The 21,559-nt window shown below is 35.7% G+C and overlaps 1 pseudogene; it reads left to right on the top strand.

Annotated features, from left to right (window-relative positions):
* Nucleotides 1-11,464, top strand: part of LOC119528227 — a 56,753-nt pseudogene extending 45,289 nt beyond the window's left edge.
* Nucleotides 11,465-21,559: the final 10,095 nt, after the last annotated feature.

Below are 21,559 nucleotides of genomic sequence, written 5' to 3'. Positions count from 1 at the left end.
TCTTGCCATGTGCCAGTGGGAAGCCAGAAGCTGCTGCTTTTTTGGCCAAAACTTGGGTCAGAATCTCTGCTTGACCCTCAGGAACATGCCAAAACCAAAAACATAAAACACAGAAAGAAGAAAAATGAACCAAAAAGGAAATGGAAAAAAAAAGGAAAAGAAAGTGCTGCACTGGTTCTTTCTGTTCCTGTAGATGCTGGTGTAAGGCCAGAAGATGCTGTTTCTAGAGAGAGAAGCTAAGGCTACCTCTGCACTGGACCCTCAGGGATCCACCAGACCAAACAAAACAAGAAAGAGAAAGAAGAAACCCAACCAATGAAAAAGTGCACTGGGGCTTTAAAATGGGTTCACACCCACAGGACCAGCAGTTAAATAGGACTTGGAATATGTCTTTTGTGGGAGACATGATTCAAACCCATCAACAAGTGAAAAAGGAATGAAGCAGACCCATACGTAGAGACATGGATAGTTTCCCAAAACATCTTATTAAAGTTTACTTTTTGTTTCATTTTGTTTAAATGAAATCCACCAGTTTAAATGCTAACAGGACACAGACCATAGAGAGAGTAAATTTAAAAAAAGACAGAGGATTTTAATAAAAGTGAAGCCTCTGAGAAAAGATGGGATTCAGCGTCCCGGCTGAGGATTAACTCCTCTTTTGTAACAAGAGAGTAAGAGGAAGGGAGAGTGCAAATGCTGAGGAACAGAAGAGTTTTTATTCCACCTTTCTGCCAAGTTTTGTATATCTTGACAAGATTTTTATGTTTAATCACTTCTCCCTGAACCCCGAATCTAACTAGTCCTTTGAATCGCAAGCTAATTTTTTGGAATTCCCTCTTTTGATAAGGACCTAGTTTCCCAATTTCATATCTGAGAAGTGCATAACTTAAGATCTGAGGGGAAATATGCATGGCATTGAAATATCATAATGTGCACCACGAAGCACAGAATGGTTGGGGAAGCCTGGAATTTGAATAGCTCATATACTCTGGTGCTGAATATCAGTAAAAAGAAATGTATGGGGAGGAATCCTGAAAGAAAAAATCTCTTATCAATAATTACATTTGTATTAAAGGAAGAGGATAGTTACGGGACTGGAAAAGGAAATTAATTAATTAATAGATTGCAGAAGATGTGAAATGGGAATGTTCTCATCTCTAAAATTTATAAAATTCACTTTTCTTTGGCAGGTGTAAACAGGGTCAGCTGGATCCTATAGTTCTTATAAGCAACTTAAATTTAACAAAAAAAAAGAACAGTATTACTATCTGGTGAATTAAAATAACCTATGTCTTCTCTATATAATCCAGGAAGTCAAAGGGAATACTTCTCCAAGGTGAGGCTACTAATAACGACCATCCGTCTTGCATTTGTTTGCTATTATTTCATGTCACCCCTTTTCCTTGTGTGATGGTTTAAAACTGTATGTACCCCAGAAAAAAATCATGTTCTTAAATTTAATTCATTCCTATGGGTATGGACCCATTGTAAGTAGGATCTTTTGGTGAGTAGGATCTTCAGTTAAAATGAGACCCACCTTATTCAGAGTGGGTCTTAATCCTCTTACTGGAGTTCTTTACAGCTGAGAAAGAAAGCCGTCTCCCACGCCGCCACAAAAAAAAAAAAAAAAAAAAAAAAAAAGCTGAGAGAGGACACAGAGAAACAGAGAGGACGTCACTGAAGCCAGAAGCTGAAAGCAACAAAATCCAGGAGAAAAGGGAGAGACGAGCAGATGTCACCATGTGTCTTGCCATATGACAGTTTCCCGAGGATTGCTGGTAGCCGGTTTTTGGGTGGAAAGCATCACCTATTGATGCCTTGATTTGGACATTTTTCACAGTCTCAGAACTGTAAACTTGTAAATTAATAAATCCCCATTGTAAAAGCCACCTCATTTTGGTAAATTGCATGTCATCACCTTTAGCTTGTTAAATTATAAACTCACTGAGAACCAGGACTATAGAATGTAAAACTTTCTTTCTCCCATCAACATTGCTGAGTATATGCTCAAGAAACAAATATCTTCTCCATTTGAAAGAAGAGAAAACTAACATCTAAGATTACGACACTGGTTTTGTAATGTCAAGAAAAGAAGTCACGTCTCCTGATCCACAGAGTTGCTAATTCAGAGGAGACTGAAAACAGACTCTCCCTGAACCACAAAAGAGCTGGTGATCAGACATGTCAGCGCTAAGCCCACACTGCCCTCTTTGTGGGTTTTCTCCCTTTGGGAACATCACAGTCTCTTGAGCTTCCTCGTCCTCATAAGTCAAAATAATGCAAGAATCAAACAAAATAATATGAGCAAGGGCTTTGAAAAAAGTAAAGCACGGTGTACGTTTAGAGATGTTTTTCAACCACACTAAGCAGAATAACCCCATTTCAATACATTTAACAAATAAAACTTACATGAACTTAGAGTCTGTAAGGAATTGTTAGACGTACACAAAAAAAGCTACTAGTCTATGAATCAGTGATTTCTGTAATGCTTTCTATGGCCAAGTATTTTCATTTTAAAAATAAACCATGAGGCTACAGCAAGACACTCTTGGACTATATTTACATATCAGAAGGATAAATAAAGAAAAGAGAATAAACATTAGAGATGAGAACTATGCTCTAAAGGAATTATAGATCAAAACCGTCACTCCAGGTGGTATAGGCAGCAGATCAATACCAGAATACTTTATTTGTAGGTATAAAGGAGGCAGCAGGGGAGAGGAAAATCTATGTCAGTTGTTGCCAGCCGGGCTCCATAAACAATACAACAGAAGGAAGGAGAGAGCTCTAAAACCCCTTCACTATGTAGAGGGATGATGGTAGATAAAAGGTAGCGGCTGATAGATAAATAGATAGATAGATAGATAGATAGATAGATAGATAATAGAAAGACAGACAGATGATCAATAGATATATAGATTAAAATGATAAATGATAGATAAATAGAAAATATACAGAGAGATGAGAGACATAGATAGATATGATATAGATAGGTAGATGGATATAACATATGATATGATATGATATGATATGATATGATATGATATATGATCCAAACCCCAGAAAGTAGTTTATGGGACAAAATAACACAGTGGGAAGAACAACAGTTTCAAAATTCATCTGGCCAGTTCTTCCAAGAAACTGCAGAAAAATAAAGGCTTTTCTCCCTTGGCCTCTTCCCAGTTTCACAGTATGTTTAGTTCCTGAAGGTTTTAGTGTGCCTAGGAATGGTAGACAGCAAGAGTCCAGACGCAGAATTACATGGTTCGCAATGTATTTGGTGGAAGGCAGTGTATCAGCGATAGCATGGTTAAATTCATAAAATTAAAATATGACCTTGCATGGATATTTTTATAAATTTAATAAAAGCAAGAATATTAAATAACTGCTATGACATATCACAAAAGTTTTTTTTGGGGGGGTGTGGGGTTGGGGTGGATGGACTCAGCTATATTTAAATGAAGTGTAGTAACAATAGCCCTTGGTGCAAAAGGAAATACCTGCCCTGATAAAAGTTTATGTGGATAGAGGGCAATAGGAGCAAAGGGAAAACAATTTGGAAAGACTGGATATCCAGGCATTTGTGTACACGGTAGGGATTTTAAAGATTCATTGATTCTGATCAGATCAGAGAACATTTTCCCAAGTGCATCCGCCCAACTGCTGATGCAGGCACTTTGAAGTTGGATCAAATTTCAGGTGTGCCCTCAGCCCGCAAGCACTGGTAAAAACCTGGTGATGCCCGCTCCTCAAGATTTGGAATTTTATCTGGTATATCCTATAGAGTGAAACAACAATGGAAATTTTTCTAAAGATGCTTGAAAAGTAAATTGTGATTCATTGCCACTGGAATATAGTTCATTTTGCCAAAATATATATCAATAACTTGAGAGAAGTTAGTTAAGAACATGATCACCAGTCATTTTTAAGACCCCCTGGGTCGCAACCTATATTAGGAGTAACAAATTGGACTTCTAATTTCATACTAAATAATCATTTTAGTAGATGTTTTCCCCTTTATCATGTTATCTATTTTTGTTCCCCTTTATAATTGTGTCTTGGTGATGGTTCTGTGTTTTCCTTTGCTTAGGTAAGACAAAGTTTCAGTGAATTCTTGTGAATGAGAAAGTTCTAAAACGATTTTTAAAATTCTAAGAAGGTATTGAAAACCTGCTACTTTAGTATTTAAGACATTGCCTTTATCTCTTTCTTTAACTGGAAAGAATCATTAAACCTGCTGAATAGAACAATTTTTACAAGTAAAACATAACTTATTATCTTGCTTCTTAAAACCACACGTCTTCCTGGATGCATAGCAGCTGCTGAACAACTACTGGTCAGGAATTTGCTGGTAATTTGTCATCTATCCTGTGACTCCAACAAAACACCAGACACTGCAGATTCTACTACCTTCTCCTTTCATCCTTTTACCCAATATTTTAACAAGTAAAGTACTGTACATATTGAAATAAAATCAGACACACAAAAGTTGCAAAAGTAATGTAAAGAATTCCCTTCTATACTTGACTCAAATTCCTCAAATTTTTATATGCTAATTTTATCATTCATTCTCTCAAAAAAATGGATTGATTAGTAGATGATAGATAGGTTAGATGGATATGTCAATATAATTTTTTTCTGATATTTTAAGAGTAAATTGCAAATATCATGCTCCCTTACCTCTAAATATTTTGGGGAACATTTCCTAAAAACAAGGATATTCTTTTGCATGACCATATCAGTTCACAGAAGTCTTCTCCATTCTTTTCCAGAGTTTCATTCTTCTGAATTTTTTGTTTACAGTTTATTCAACCGTCCTCCTATATATGGTTATTTAGGTTGTTTCCAACAATTTGCAATTACAATCCATGATGCAATGAATAAAAATGTGCATACACATTTTTGAATTGTCAGAAGTGGCAAATAAATATATATATGATACAATCTTATTCATTCACTCAAACAAGTACTTATTGAACCTGGGCTCTATAACAAGCATGGGAGATGGGATGGCAAAAATAATATGCCTCTAACTTCATAAAATTTACTTTGTAGTTTAGCTTTTTGCAGCTTCCTATAATTCTCTTAAACGTATCCCGTTTCAGTTCAGGCCCAGATTCACTGGTTCATTCAATAATGTTTAACATATATTTACTGATGACCTACTACATGCAGACACTGTTTTAGTTGTTTAAAAAGCACAGAGAAATGTACCAGTGGAAATGAAAACTCCTACCTGAAATAATTCTTCTATTCATCTTTTTATGTATCCCTCCTATCCAATTTCTGTGATATGTTGCTTAGAAATATATTATCCTGCTCTCTTCCAACTAAAAATCTTTAACAGTGCTCCATTGAAAACAGGGTAAAATCCAGGCTCTTGCATGACATCACAACCTTTTCGCATCTACCTAGTGACATTCTTGTCAGATCTAACGTTAACTCAAATACTCATCATGCACTTTCATACCTGCCACTTAAGAGCTTGCTGTACTTGGAATAGTCTTTCCCTTGCCTGCCTCCACAAACTCTTATTCATCCTTCATTGAGAAGCTCTGCTCTGAAGCCTACTCCGATTTCCCAGAGCAGAGTTCCTGCATGCTCTCAACATACCCCAGGTCTTATAGACAGAGGTCCCCACTCTAGCTTCCTCACTAGCCTGCAAATTTCCCTAGATAGAGATCTTTTTACTGAGCCTATAGAAGGATATAAGTAATGGTGTTTGCAATGGATATAAAAGCAATCTTTCTCAGTAAAAGTTTGCAAAATTGTTATGTATTTTTTGCTAGGAGCCACTTTATGGCAGCTAGCAGAGGTAATACAAATGTTCCTTCTTTAAATCAACCTAGTTATTTCCTTTGTAAAGTGGAAGGAGCAGCTTGGTGCTTAAACAACAGAATTGCTCAAGTTATTCTGCCAGTGGTTTAGCCAGCTATCCCACAAAGGCCTTTCAGGAAGAATTGCAGCCTAGTAAAGGAAAAAGCACTCCATCCATGAGAAAGTTAGAAAGAACATAGTTTTCCAGTTAGTGAGAGAGGAATTAATCAGTTTAGACCATTCTATACTTCTTCCATTCTGTAATGGCTTGCTGTGAGTTCCTACAGCTTCCTGGGGGTTCAACTTTGACAAAGGAGTGGATTTGATACACATCAAATTGACATTAAAATCTTTATGTATTTTTGAAATTGAGAAATAGATCATGCTTTTCTCTGAAAAAGGTATTCGCTTTTGAGAAAAATTATATCATTTGAAGTAGTTCTTGATTTTTGTAATTGTGCAGGAATTCAAAAAAGGAACTATGTAGCCGCCATGTAATTTCATTGCAAACAGGTTCCATGGAAGGAGAGATAATCACCTCACCAGGAACCACGTGATTTTAAGTTGTTTTAGTTGAGACAACAAATCTATGGATGCGTTTTAGATATTTTGTTCTTTAGAAATGGGAGATTTCTAGGGCAGCTTAAATCAGTGGTAAATGACACAAAAATGAATAAATCTTCAAGAGAGAGGACAGATAAGTGAGGAAACAGACTTGTGAGTGACAGGGTAGGTTGTGCGACAGAGTTTTGTGGGTAATATCTTCACATCTATATAAAATCAGTTTTATAAAGGGAGAATCACATGATTAATCATTTCTGGTAAGTTAAGGGTCCTAGTTTTAAGAGAGAGCAAAACAGTACTTTTACCAGTTTAAAACTTTAGTATATCTCTAGATAAGTTTTTAGCTTAATATACATTTCCTGCAGCTGAGGGTTACACATACTGAGAAGAGCTCAGAGATATGACACAATTCTGCAAAACTATGTGCAAAATAAACATATGTATATATAAGCTTCCTGTTGCTGCTGTAACAAATTACCACAAACTTTGTGACTTAAACATTACAAATCTAATCTCTTTGCAGTTCTGTAAGTTACACGGAAGAAATGGGTCTTACTGAGCTAAAAACAAGGTGACAGCAGGGTGGCATAACTTCTGGCAGCTCTGGGCAAGAATCAGTTTCCTCGCCTTTCGCTGCTTCTAAAGGCCATCTGCATTCCTTAACCCTTGGCCCCTTCCTCCATCCTCAAAGCCATAATTGTAACACTCTGACCTCTGCTCATCACATCTCAGTCTCTCTCTTCTGCCTCCCTCTTCTATCTTTTAAGGATCTTTGTGATTGCACTGGCACCACCACCCCCCCCCCTCCGATAATCCAGATAATCTTATTTTAAAGTCAGCCGATTGGCAACCTTAATGCCATAAGCAGCCTTATTCTCCTCTTGCCATGTAACTTAACTTTTTCACAGGTTCCAAGGTTTAGAAGGTAGACATCTTAGGGACCTGCTGCCTGCCTATCATGTATATCTATATATTTTTCCAGGTTAAGGGAAAATAAAGCATATATAAAATGTTGAGGTAAGAGCTACAGCTTTAGGACAAGGTAATAAGGAAGCAAGCAAATATGGAACTCTGATATTAAAAACTGGAGGTCATGTTACTAATGAAACAATCTGTAAGTTCATTTATAATAGTGCATCTGGAGTTTTGCAGTTAAAAAGCATGTAGAAACTGTTACAGTAAGTAAAACGCAAATTCATTTAATGGCATCCCTCAACTCCCCCGTGGCTTTCTTTCTTCATGTACTTTATTCAACCATTATTCTAAAGTATCAAGATGATCATGTTGGTCCTGGGGAGGAATCTAGACCCAGCATCGTGGGATGGAGAACATCTTTTTGACCAAAAGGGGGATGTGAAAGGAAATGAAATAATCTTCAGAGGCAGAGAGATTCCAAAAGGAGCCGAGAGGTCACTCTGGTGGGCACTCTTATGCACAATTTAGACAACCCTTTTTAGGTTCTAAAGAATTGGAATAGTAGCAGTAAATACCTGAAACTATCAAACTACAACCCAGAACCCATGAATCTTGAAGACGATTGTATAAAAATGTAGCTTATGAGGGGTGACAATGTGACTGGGAAAACCATATGGACCACACTCCCCTTTGTCTAATTTATGGATGGTTGAGTAGAAAAATGGGGGAAGGAAAAAAAAGAAAAAGGCACCCAGTGTTCTTTTTTACTTTAATTGTTCTTTTTCACTTTAATCTTTATTCTTATTATTTTTGTGTGTGTGGTAATGAAAATGTCAAAAATTAATTTTGGTGATGAATGCACAACTATATAATGGTACTGTAAACAATTGAATGTACGCTTTGTCTTGTATGACCGCATGGTATGTTAATATAGCTCAAGAAAATGAATTAAAAAAAAAGACAATCATGTTGGACAGTCTGTAAAATGGATGAGAAAAAGAGTTTTCCAGATTTAAACCACTGGGAGGCACTACCCTCACTTTTAAAATAGTCTCAAACTTTAGCAGAAAAAGATTAGGAAGCCAGCCTAGTAATAGTGAAGTGACCTTTACATAAAGAATGCTGAAGAAGTCAAGCAATCCATCAGGCTAATAGGCTATAAATTAATGTAAGATGTGCCAGGAACACAGTTTACAGGCAGAGGGTGGGGGCACAGCAGCATGTAATCCTGGGTTCCTCATTATAAAAGCCACATAGTAGTCCCAACACCATTAGATTATTGTGAAATTTTAATTGGAGTCTGCAACACAAGTAGCACATTATCTGGCATTTGTTGTATGCTCAATAAATAAAAGGTAGTTATTACTATGCTCTTATTAAATGCCCAGAATGGTTCTCAGATGTGAGTACATACTGCAAGAAACCTCTGGTCTTCATGGATCAGGTTCATTTGACGAGGCAACCGTTCGAATGCCAGCGTAGTGCATGAAGCCTCTAGTTATTACAGAGATGAGGGATCATGAGTTGAATGAATTACTACTTACTAGTAGGAAAAATAATTTTTGAACAGAAAGGAAAGGAAGTATACCGAGAGAGGTTTTAAGTAGCACACAGCAATGCTATGGAGTGACTGCCACACAAGAGTCTAATATTAATATTTCCAGCAGTGAATGAAAGCTTTTTAAAATGTATCACTGTATTGTTAAATTAAAAAAAAAAAGATAACTGAATCCAAAAGAGACTTCAAGGCATGAATTTTTTAATGAACAATTATCAAGAAAACTGAAGATGTTCTAAAACAACACAAAGTGTAAAGCATATATATTACATGCACCAATCTAAAAGCTCATAAACTCAACCTAAATCTAGAATTTAAACTGGCAAAATCAAAGAAGTTTCTGAATAGAGAAGGAATTAATTATTTTATAATATGTTAGAGAATATCCATGAAAAAGAGTGTGTAAAATAGCAATTTGTGGTAGATCAGGGGTAAAGAAGAAATTGCAGAAGCAATTCAATATGTTAAAGAGGTTCCAAAGTGAAATATAAAAAGGCTTTTCTTTCTTTCTATAAATGAGGCTGAGAATCAGTTAGGCCATCAATAAAAGGCCTTGATTAACATGGTACAAAAAAGAATGAGAAGGAACACTCCAGGAAAATTCTCAATATAAAATTGTCTTTTAAGTAGTCACATTTTGAAATGATAGTAATTGCTCAATATGTCCTCAAAGTGAGGTATTTGAAAACCTAAATTCAAATAATTATAAAGATTGCATGCTATAAATGCAAAATTGTTAAAAAAAAAAAAAAGCAATCAGCAATAAAAATACAGAATTGAAAAATTGGTACTAGGACTTATCTATCTATAAAAGGAGTTCTCAAAATACCTTAGATATACATGTTTGACTCTTCTAAATAAGGCAAAACTTTAGAACTAAAATGTCAGGAGCAATAAATTCTTATGGATCACTTGAGGAAAAATAAAAACGTGTTTTCTTAGGAGAAAAATATTAACCAGTGCAATTTTATGATCAAGTTGAATAATTTATCAAGGTTCCAGACTGGCTAATTTATTTTGATAATCATGACAAGGTGGTAATATCCATTATTCTCTAGCCTTATTTGCTATTTACATTAACTCTTCATATACAGAGAAAGAAAACAAAAAACAGAAAACCTTCTTTGGGGAAGAAAAGTATAAATTTAAAAAAAGGGGAGCGGAGGTTCTGGTGTCGGTACATCCAGGCAGAACCCAGGGCAGGCTCGCAGAAAGCTTGTATATCTCTGCCTTGATTAAAGACTTCCTTTTTTGCACAAGAAATTCGCCCTTCTAAAAGACAGGAAGAAACAGTATTGCAAAGATTAATGTTACATTAACAAATGGACAATAGAGTCGGAGATCAAAACACGGAAAAGGATCTCAGATGCAAGCAGCTGAGGCTGTTATAAAAGGAATCTTGGTCTTTTAAATGATACCGAGGCAGCAGAAAAGTCTCTACAAACCAGGATTCATCCACGTCCACAGCCTGGGGTGGTTTCTCTCGAGACTCGTTACTGGGCATCAGTAGAAGAATATATTCCCAGATGGGAACAGTTTCTTTTAGGAAAAGCACCATATCCTATTGGCTTTGAAAATCAAAATGAAGCAGAAAATGTCATTCAAAATGATGCGCAGCTGTAATTTGTTAACGTGCTATTTCAGAAACCTTGTTTAGTAACACAGAATATTAAAGAATATCAGGTCATTGCAGGAACTTTAGGAACTGGATTGTTCATATTGTTCTGTTACCTCCTAAGTGACCATGAAAATATGAGAATCTGCTGGGAAATGTCAGGTATTCACTACGTGATCCACTGCTAGATTTCAAGTTCATGAATTGGCTTTCTACCAAACCCATGGAAGTGTTAAAAACTAATACTGAGAAGTCGGTTGTTTATTAACTAAATTATTAAATGAGTGTCATATGTGTTGTTTAAAAATTATTTACAGTCATTCACATCTAAACGGTGAACAATGAATACTGGTTCTGATTTTAAGTTTTCAAGAATCTTTACTTTCCATAAAGATTACTTTCATTATGGGGGTGAGGCACAGGATCAAAGTGGTTGTTCACTATTACAGTTTCTTTTAGCAAATGAAAAGACAGGGATTAGCTGCTTAAGTATAATAAGAATGTTTATCAGAAAATAGGTTCATCAGATTCCATGCTTTGCAGATAATCAAACCTCCAAAAGTTCTAGAGACGGAAAGAACTGAATTATAAAGTATTCAATAAGTAGCCAGCTTCAAGAGGTCTTAGGCTTACTTGGTTTTGAACAAGGATACCCATTAAAGCTAGAAATAGTTGTTCGATTTTCACTTTGTTATTTAAGGATTGCCACCCTGTGAATGAGAAAAACCGATCTCTCATCTTTATATCTGTAAACTAGCCTTTCCCTCTCCCTTCTATTTTCATCATTTCTGAAACAGTGGACAGAGAGCTTTGGGTTACAACCCTAAACAGCTTTAAGATTCTGCAGTCCATCAGTGCTTATGCAATAGAAAAAAAAATATATATATATATAATTTTTATAACTATAGAAGCAGTTTCTGCTAATAAAGGAAGTCTGTACTGTACTAAAGTTAAATGTTTTAAATTTCAAACTAGTTTGTGTTTTTAAAAGAAGACAATAGGGCAAGGTTTTTAAAAAGTGTTGAAATGAACATTGTGCTAATAAGTTCTTTTAAACTACTATCTTGGAAATATCCTGTTGAGTGGATGCTGGTGTGGGCAACAGTAATGTTGTTTCTGTTAATATGTGTTGGCAGACTAGCACACTTCTCTACAGTGTTAACAGTTGTAATTAAGGAATAAATAGCACAGGGTGTCAGTCCGATGACAATTTCATGTATAGTGTCACAATACAAAATGTCACAGAATATTAGAACTGTTATATAACTATAAAAATTATCAGCTTAAAAGAGGAAAGCCTTTTAAAAAGGAAGATAAAGGAAGAACGAAAACCAGCATAAAGAGCAGAACAATTTTTTACATTCTCATGTATGTTCTATCATGAAGACTAATTGATATTTTTTTCCTGTTATATTACAGTTTGGTTTCCAGCTATCCAATTGATTTAGCAGGAAAATGAAAGATTTTTTTTTTTTAGCAGCTTTGAATTGGTAAACAGATTTAGATGTAGTAGAAAGGAACATGAGGAAGTTGTTTTGTGTGTGTTTTTTTAACATCCAATTTTTTCCAGCATATGCACATAAGAAGGTGAATGAAGCAATGTGAAACTTATTTCTCTTCAGTCAAGTGAAAAAAAGGGTAAACATTTGTTGAGATGGTAAAATATTGTGTCAAGCAAGTAGGCACATTCCAAAATTAAACAGTGGTCGATACATTAATGTCCTAAAATATTTGAACATACATACATTTTCATTGAAATCTGTAAATTAAATCACCAGCAGGTTGGATTAAAATACAGAATCTGAATGGCAATTTAATCATCTCAGAAAAGGTTGCTTTTTTTTTCCTTCCCTGAATTTACTAACTTGCTAAACAGTTAAAAAGGAAAGCATAAAATTTATTATATCCTGGATTACGATTTAGGGCAGGAGGGAAGGTATTTCCAGGCTTTGGCTGTGCCATTTTTTGTTATTTGTAGTTCATATCTCAGAAATCTCAATTGAGGACTTTTGTTCCTGTTCCCTACAGATCTTTTTCCCCCCTCCTCTACTTGTAGGCTGTAACAGATTGTACCATATGATGTATGTTTAAAAAAAAATTCCCCATGGGGACTTGGACACCCCATTAAAGGGCTTTATATTCCTCATGGCAAATTAGCTTGACATACGAATTTCCAAATATTGTTTTTGTGAAGAAAAGAGAAATACTGTGCCAGTTTGAATACATTGTGCCCCCCAAACGTCATTATCTTTGATGTAGTCTTGTCTGGGCAGACGATATCAGTGTTGATTAGATTTCTTTGAGTGTTTCTTTGGAATGAGCCCCACCGAGCTGTGGGTGATGACTCTGATTGGATAATTTCCATGGAGTGTTGGCCTGCCCATTGGGTGGGCCTTGATCAGTGGAGCCATATAAATGAGCTGACTGGCAGAAGGAACTCAGTGCAGCTGTGAGTGACATTTTGAAGAGGAGCTGCAGCCAAGAGGGACACTTTGAAGAATGCACAGGAACTGAGAGAGGAGCTGCAGATGATGGGACAGTTTGAAGATAGCTGTTGAAAGCAGACTTTTGCTCCAGAGAAGCTGTGAGAGGAAAAACGCCCCAAGAGCAACTAAGAGTGACATTTTTGAGGAACTGCAGCCTAGAGACGAACATCCTAGGAGAAAGCCATTTTGAAACCAGAACTTTGGAGCAGACGCCAGCCACGTGCCTTCCCAGCTAACAGAGGTTTTCTGGACACCATTGGCCATCCTCCAGTGAAGGCACCCGACTGCTAATGTGTTACCTTGGACACTTTATGGCCTTAAGACTGTAACTGTGTAACCAAATAAATCCCCTTTTATAAAAGCCAATCCATTTCTGGTGTTTCGCATTCTGGCAGCATTAGCAAACTAGAACAAAGACCATATCTAATGGATGTTTTTGAGCAGAATGAGTAGGAATTAGATGGGGAAAAACAATGTCATTTACTTATACCTTTTCCCCCAATTCAGCATCCTTCCTATATACTGCACTGTAGATACTATTCTCCAGGAAATCTGTGAATTTTTATTTTTTAGAATAATGAGGTTTTCAAAATAAAGGACATTCCAAAATTTGTTTGGAAAAAAAAAAAAGCAGGGGATCAGGCTCTTACGATCTTATTTAATATTTTCATATATGATATGGAATAGAGCATACTTCAACAAACAATTAAACCAAGTGGACATTTTTAATCTCCAATGTTATTTTTCAAATATTTGCAGGCTTACTACATCTGAGACACAGCAAAAGAGCTGAAGCCACAGAAATAGGTTAAGTCATGGCCTTGCCTGTAAGTAGCTCACGTTGTCCTGGAGAGAGACCTCCAACCAAATATTGGTGTAAGTGAAAGGACAGAGGTTCACACAGGGAGTTTCTGAGAGTCAAGCCTCCAGCTTTGCAGATCTCACTAAGCCCTTTCCAATAGAGAAGTCCTAAACATGTGGGAACAGAAGGAAGAAACCATGAGACTTTAAATTAGCACTATGTCAAAGAACATCACCTTTTACAAATCAATGTAACAGATTTGTGGAAATCTGATCTCAGCCTTTCTCAGATTGTATACTTTATACTCATTTTGGATACTATTACTGCCTCTAAAAGTTTTACATAGTTCCTAAGAATACTGTGTCTCAATATGTATTCAATATTACTTAATGCAAATCTTGTCCCTGAACCTTATGGGAAGCAGAATGATGCATAAAGCCCCCAGAGGCTCCATTAAAGAGACTACAGACTTAGAAAACAATATGACTTTCACCAGAGCATAACGGCATTGCTTCAGACTTCTGGGAAATCGAGATTGCCTTCCTCTGCCTCCTTTAGAACAACTCCTTCAGGGCAATTACAACAGAGGGAGTTTACAGTTTAAACTTCAGTCTTTACTTTGAAGCAACAGGTCTTTGGCTGAGAGACACATGAAAGAAATGTAAAAGCCATATGTGATTCATTTGGAGACTCACTGCTGTCTTCTAAATTGTTTTAGATATATTTAAAACATTTTCAAACACTTTATCTTTTTTATTCTGGTTATTATACTCCTTACTGATGTTTTAAAAATTGTATCCCAGATTCATTTTTTAAATAGCCACTGTTTCTTTAAAGTCAATTTTTCTTTACTTTATAAAACATGTGTTTCTAAAGATTTTAATCCACCCAGTAAGACTGTTAAAATAAATTTCTTTTCAAATTCTTATCATGAATTGTTTCTTGGATAGGTTCTATCCAGTAGTGACAAACATATTAAAGTACATATTATCAACCACCCCCAACACCAAACAACTTGAGTTTATTTTATGAATAAAATGGGAAATAATAATTGATTACAGGGTTAGTAGTATGATCTCTTTGCCGTCCTTACAAACCGATCACTCTCAATAATAACCTCAGGACATTGCCAGATGCTGGGGTAAGAACCCATAACTGCCCTCAGCCAATCACCCCACTAGTTGATTACAGGCATCAAAGTACAAATTGTAATAACTTTCATTCAATAATGAGTGCAAGATGAATAGAAAGGGCAGTAAGTTTTAAGAAGTGTGGTAGCTTATCCTGCGTAGGTCATTAACGAGTAGCTCCCTACCATGGTGGAGTTATTTTTATTTGTTTGTATGTTTGTTTCTATTAGAGAAGTTATGGGTTTATAGAACAATCATACAGGAAAAACAGGATTCCCACACACACCCCAATACCAACACCTTGCACTGGTGTGTAAATTTGTTATAATTGATGACAGCACATTTTTATAATTTCACTATTAATTAAAGTCCAAGGTTTAACTTAGGGTTCACTGTGTAGTGTAGTTCAATGGATTTTTTGTTAAATTTTTATTCTGTTACCATATATACAATTTAACATTTCCCCTTTTAATCATTATATTCAGAAATTCATATCAGGGCTATTAATTGCATTTGCAATGTTGTGCTACCCTCACCACCACTCATTACCTGAACATTTCTATCATTCCAAATAGGAACCCTGCACACTTTAAGCCTTAACTTCCCATTCCCTATCTCCCCCTCATCCCTTGGTAACCTAAATTCTAAATTCTGAGTCTATAAGTTAGCTTATTCTAATTATTTCATATCAGTGACATCATACAATATTTGTCCTTTTATGTCTCGCTTATTTCGCTCAACACGATCTCTTCCACTTTCTTCCATGTTGTCACATGTATCGGACTCCATTCCTTTTTACAGCTGAATAATATTCCATTGTATGTATAGACCACCTTTTATTTATCCATTCATTGGTTGATGGACACTTGGAGTTTTTTCTCTTTGTTTTCAGGAAATGGATTTTCTTATATTTCATTTTATTTTCAAAAGGGGCTGTGATGGTTAGGTTCATGTGTCAACTTGGCCACAGGTGATGGTACCCAGCTGTCTGGTCAAGCAAGCACTGGCCTAACTGTTAATGAAGGACATTTGTGGCTGGTTAATAACCCAGAAGGCTGGTTTATTAAATCATCAGTCAGTTGGCTGCCGCTGTGACTGATTACATCACTAAAGGGCATGTCTTCCACAATGAGAGAAGGCAATCAGCTGGATTTAATCCGATCAGTTGAAGACTTTTAAAGAAGACAGAGAGAGGACCATCACTTCTTTGGCTAGCCAGCAAAGCGTCTCCTGAGGAGTTCATCAAACACCTTCATCGGAGTTGCCAGTTTGCTGCCTGAGGAGTTCATTGAACACCTTCACTGGAGTTGTCAGTTTGTTGCCTGCCCTACAGAATCTGGACTCATGCATCCCCACAGTTGCATGAGACACTTTTATAAAATATTATATTCATAGATATCTCTTGTTGATTCTGTTTCCCTAGAGAACCCTAACTAATACAGGGGCTAAATACCATGATATGTGTAAATACATAAGTAGCACTGTTAGATAATTTTGAAATTACAGAGAGAAAATGAGCCACATTTAAATTTGTAGGATGTAACACATTTTTATAAGCAAATAAAGAAGAAGCAGTATTCCTGTAAAACTTGCTCATCCTTAATTGTTACATGTATTAGTGTTACACAAGAAACTATCATAGGAAAATCTTTTTATTTCAGCCACTATTTTTAAGAGTGATTATACTATCAATTAGCATATATATTATTTCTCAAATTTTTATAATGCTTCAAATATGCTAGAATCTTCCCAAAGAATATAACTGGGGCTGGTGGTTAATCTACGAGCTCTATAGAAGAAATAAGGAAGACCTAGTTTTTCTGACATAAAGAACAGTACTTACTAAAAAGCTTCCTCCTGCAAAGCAGCATCTCTACGCAATTTCAGTTGCTTTATTTGCATTCTATAAATATGCTTATGCGCTGCTATCCGTAAGATAAGTGGGAAATGAAAATAAGCATTCCTTCAATCAGCCAGTTTGTCAAGTCATATAAAAAAGGTAGCATCCAATATGCCAGTCAGGTACTTTTCAAGTAAATAAAACAATGGACAAAAATCTTGCACTCATAAGGTTTGCATTTCAGCAGGATGAAACAGAGGATAAAAATATGAATATATAAAACATTGATACCAAAGATGTCAAGTAGGCTGTGGACTGTAAGAGTTCAAAGCTTACACAAGAAGATGGGGCTGGAGATGAGAATCATCTGCACAAAAATATTTACTGCCATGAGACTGGATGAGATCACTAGCGGAATCCAAGTAATTAGAAAAGCAAGAGACCCAAGCCCATGCCCTAGGGCATTCCAGTGCTTAGAGGCTGAGGAGATGAGAAGGAGTCCAAGAAGTAATCAGTGAGGTCAGGAAGAAAAGAGAAAACAAAAGAAGGGTTTTCAAGGAGGCAACAGTGATCAACTGTATTAAAATAAGAAGAGGACCAGAATTAACCACTGAATTTAGCTATGTAAAGGTCATTGCCTGGCGAGAGCAATTTCAGTGAGGTGGTGGTAGGGAGAGAGAAGAATCCAATACAAGATGTATAGAAAACTCATTTATAAGTCTTGCTGTAAAAGACAGAAAATAAATTGAATATCAGGAAGACTGAGATGAGAGGCAAAGAAAGGGAGTTGTTTGGGTTTTTTTTTCCTTATTTTTAAGATGGGAGAAATTGTGCATGTTTATATGCTGATGGTGATGATACTTTTAAGAGAGAAAAATTGGTGATACGAGATTGAGGAAAGGGAAACTTGATGTACAACTTTCATTGAATAAACCATAAGGTTGGTATCTAGTGCATAAGTAGAAAGTTTGGCTCTAGGTAGGAATGTGCACAGTTCATCAAGGATAAGGGGAGACAACACACGAGCTCACATGTGAATAGGTGGGTCTATGTATGGTACAATCTTGTGGCAGTTCTCTTCTGTCAGCTTCTGTTTGTCACAAATCAATGGCAACTATTTTCTGTAACCATTTATCAAGACTTCTGACATAATTGTTTTTAAACATATTATCAATCATTTCAAAGTTTTTTTTAGCGCATTGATATGGGAAACAATAGGAAAGACAAGAGATCTGGGTAGAAGGATGTTTCAGGAACACAGCCAAATAGTAAAGGAATGTCTAAATGAGAAAGCTAAATTAAATGTAAAACTGGATATATTTCTGCAGAGCAATAAAACCATAACACCTTTGTAAGTTTTCTGTACCAGGCTATAAAATCATAGCAGCTTATACATTTCTATACATTAATCTCTAACCATAAAGATTGTAAATCAGAAAACCTGCTTTTATTCAAAAAGGCAAGTTAGAAAATATCCTAGAATAGAAATCAAAGTTTTAACCAAACAGCCCTTTGTCTTTTTCCAATTTGGGATAATATTTCTAAATTGTGACACAAACAAGATTTTTACACAAACTGCATGACTTCATAGAAGACATTATTAAACACTCAAACACTCTGAAAAGTCTAAATTATAAAGACATGCAGTTAACAAGTTAAATTAACTCAATTACATATAATAATAAAATATAATATGCCAAGGAGAGAAGAGAAAACAAAATTAATTACAAAGACTAATTATATTCCTTTCTCTAGAAAAATTCTCTTTTGATTCTAATCCTAGAGTTTACACATTTGTATAGAAAGTTAGCACATTGGCTTCATCATGTAACTCTTTGTCACAGTCTTGAATTCATATTGATGGCCTTTTCCCTGCCTCTTCACAACCAGTCTACAATACGGACCTAAAGTCTTGACTTCCTTAGAAAGTACCAGGTGGTGACCACTCACTAGAAAAGACCAGTTAATATACTGACAACTGAGTCCACTGTCCTTTTATACTGTACACTTCAAGTTATTCTGTCTGCCTCTAGTGCTAATAATGAATCCCTTTCATTCCTCTTGGTGAGAATGATTCCCCAACCCAAGTATTTAAGTAGACCAGACATTATAGTATTTTTAAAGCAGTATATGTTTAAAATAGATTTGATTCATTTGACACACTCGTAATTCATAGCTGTATTAACATCCATATCCATAAGTATATTAAGCATAGAAATAGAGATGTCCATGTTTATATTCAAAATTAAGTATGTGCTGATAATCACTCTTATTTTTTAGCATGGATAAGTACCAACTGCCATTCAGCAGAGACTATCTCTTTAATCTAAGTAATTCATTGAGAAGCCCATTATATTGATTGGAGAAAAACAGGAATTTCAAAACACTAAGTCAATAAAACAGTCTCACAATGATGTCTACTTTGTAATTTCTTAATATCTTGATATTTTTTAACTCACAGTGAAATAAATAAAGGTTTTCGGTCATTTGATTATTTTAAATTCACTTTTTATTCAACTCAGCAAAGGTGTCTTTTTTGTTTTTAAATTAACTTCATTGATTTTAATAGCCAGAACAAGCATTATTACTGTGTGTCTTGGCTGTCCTATCTGATTTAAAGAACGGATGGTTCATTTTAAGAGGGTCAGTTTATCCACAGACAATAAAATAATATTACTCATCTTAAGTGAGCTTACCACTGATTATTAGGCTGTTTATGTGCTGTGGATGGACGTTAATCAATTAGGTGTAACATTTAATTATTCAGAATCCAGAGCATTAAGGAACTCACGGATAATATTTAATTACAATAGAGTTTCAATTATACCCTAATGGTCAACCCTTCATCAAGTCTTATTGGAATAGTTTTTTTGTTGCAATAACTATCCAGATTGAGAGGAAAAAAAAGATTCTTCTAATGTTAATGTATTCCATGTAGAGCTAGCAGGAGTTAAAGAATGTTATTCAGATGTATTGAAAATCACTGGGTAATATGAAACCATATGTATTATTCATCTACACATTTCAATGAACAAAAGTTATTTAATATTTAAACAGATAAATTTACTTCTTTGAATAATGAATTCATTTTGAACACTCCATCCTTTTTTCTAGCATCAACAGTCCAATTTATGAGTTTCAGTCTTTCAACCAGTGATTTCTTTGCCTTAGAAATAAATTCGACATGGAATATTTTAGGCTGCATAGAACTTCATCACCTCCTTCAAACAACAGCCAGGCAAAATTATTCCAATGTTGGAGAGAGGTGGTGGTCAGAGGAGGAGATGAAGGAAAGAAAAAACAAAGGAACTGATATTTACCCAACTCCTTCTATATATCAATAAAATTAAGGTGTTGGATGAGGATTACCACCATTATACCACTTTGAAAGTGTTTTCTCTTAGATCAAAAAGCATATTTTTTCTTTCAATATATTCTCCAGTCATCCTTAGCCTACATTAATTATCAAATGCTGCTTTTTAAATAATTTAAAACAAAATCCTTATTGCCTTCCCTGATATAAAAATGTTTTTATATAAACACATTTCCTAGAATTTACATATAAGAAACTGTCATTTTCAACATATCTCACATTTGTAGTAAAACATGCATTTTTGCAAACAGAATGCAGACATCAAAATCTCTCCTCTTCTGAAACTAATTACATTAATCACAAATAGTAATAAAGTGAAATCAGGTAAAATAGTCCAGCTGTAGTCAAACTAAAACAAAATTTGGGTCTTGTGAATGACCTGGAAGTTTCAAAACATCCCCATGACTTGCTTTGGTGCAATTATATGCTGTTTCTAATTCTATTTTCTGCAAAATCATGTTGGGAGGAGAGTAAGCAAAGTCCTAAAGTATCTCATAAATAACCCCCAGCAAGGATACACAGATGAAGGAAGAGGCTGTAGTCGGGCTTCCAGATTTAGTCAGGCAATTGAACACAGGACACCTAGTTATATTTAAATTTAAGATAAACAATCATGTTTTAGTGTAAGCACATCCCATGCAATAACTGGGACTTACTCATAAGAAAACATTTTTCGTTGGTTATCTGAAATTCCAGTTTAACCAGGGGTCCTGTGTTATATTTGGAAACCCTAAGGATGAAACCTAAGGCAATAGAGATATATTAACCCCACCATGTGCCCCCAAGACAGACTTGTACATACACATACTCAAGTGCACACCCATTGTGGCTCACCCATTTTGGTCTTCCTACTAGATGAAAGCAGGGGAAGAAACACTGACGTCTTATATTCATCCAGACCTAATTTTCTCCAGTAATAAATAGGAAAATAGCCAAATGGAAGATAAACCAAGAACTTCTAAGAGGCCCTTAGGTGGCACAAACTGAAAGTCACAAGTGGAATTGTCCTTTCAATTTTATTTCCACTGTGCTCCTTAGAGTGGAAGCATTGTTGGGGGAAGAAAGGGGAATGGTTAAGGGCATATCTTCAGGATGATATTCTGATGGAAGCTAAAGCAATGAAGCTGCCATGTTAAAGCAAAGTCTTCAAAGAGGACCTGTCTGCAGAGGCTGCATGCATCTCTGAATAAAGCACACAGATGTGTAGCAAGACCAGAAAAGTGGGTCTGGCTGGGCATAGGACATGACAGAAGAGGCCTAGACTTACCCACACCTCTGTCCACCTCCCTGTGTTAGCCACAGAAAACCCAAACCTCTTGTTGTCTTGCAGGAGGTGAAAAAAAGAGTCACAACATACTCATCCACTCTACAGCAATAAAAAAGAAAAAAGAGTTTAGACAGAGCCACATTATCATATAGAAGAAGGAAATATATGACACTGCATCTAAATAAATACATT

This window comes from Choloepus didactylus, chromosome 2 (assembly GCF_015220235.1).
Source record: "Choloepus didactylus isolate mChoDid1 chromosome 2, mChoDid1.pri, whole genome shotgun sequence".
Taxonomy (NCBI): Eukaryota; Metazoa; Chordata; class Mammalia; order Pilosa; family Megalonychidae; genus Choloepus; species Choloepus didactylus.
The sequence above is the reverse complement of the archived record's forward strand: the minus strand, read 5'-3'. Positions and strand labels throughout refer to the sequence as shown.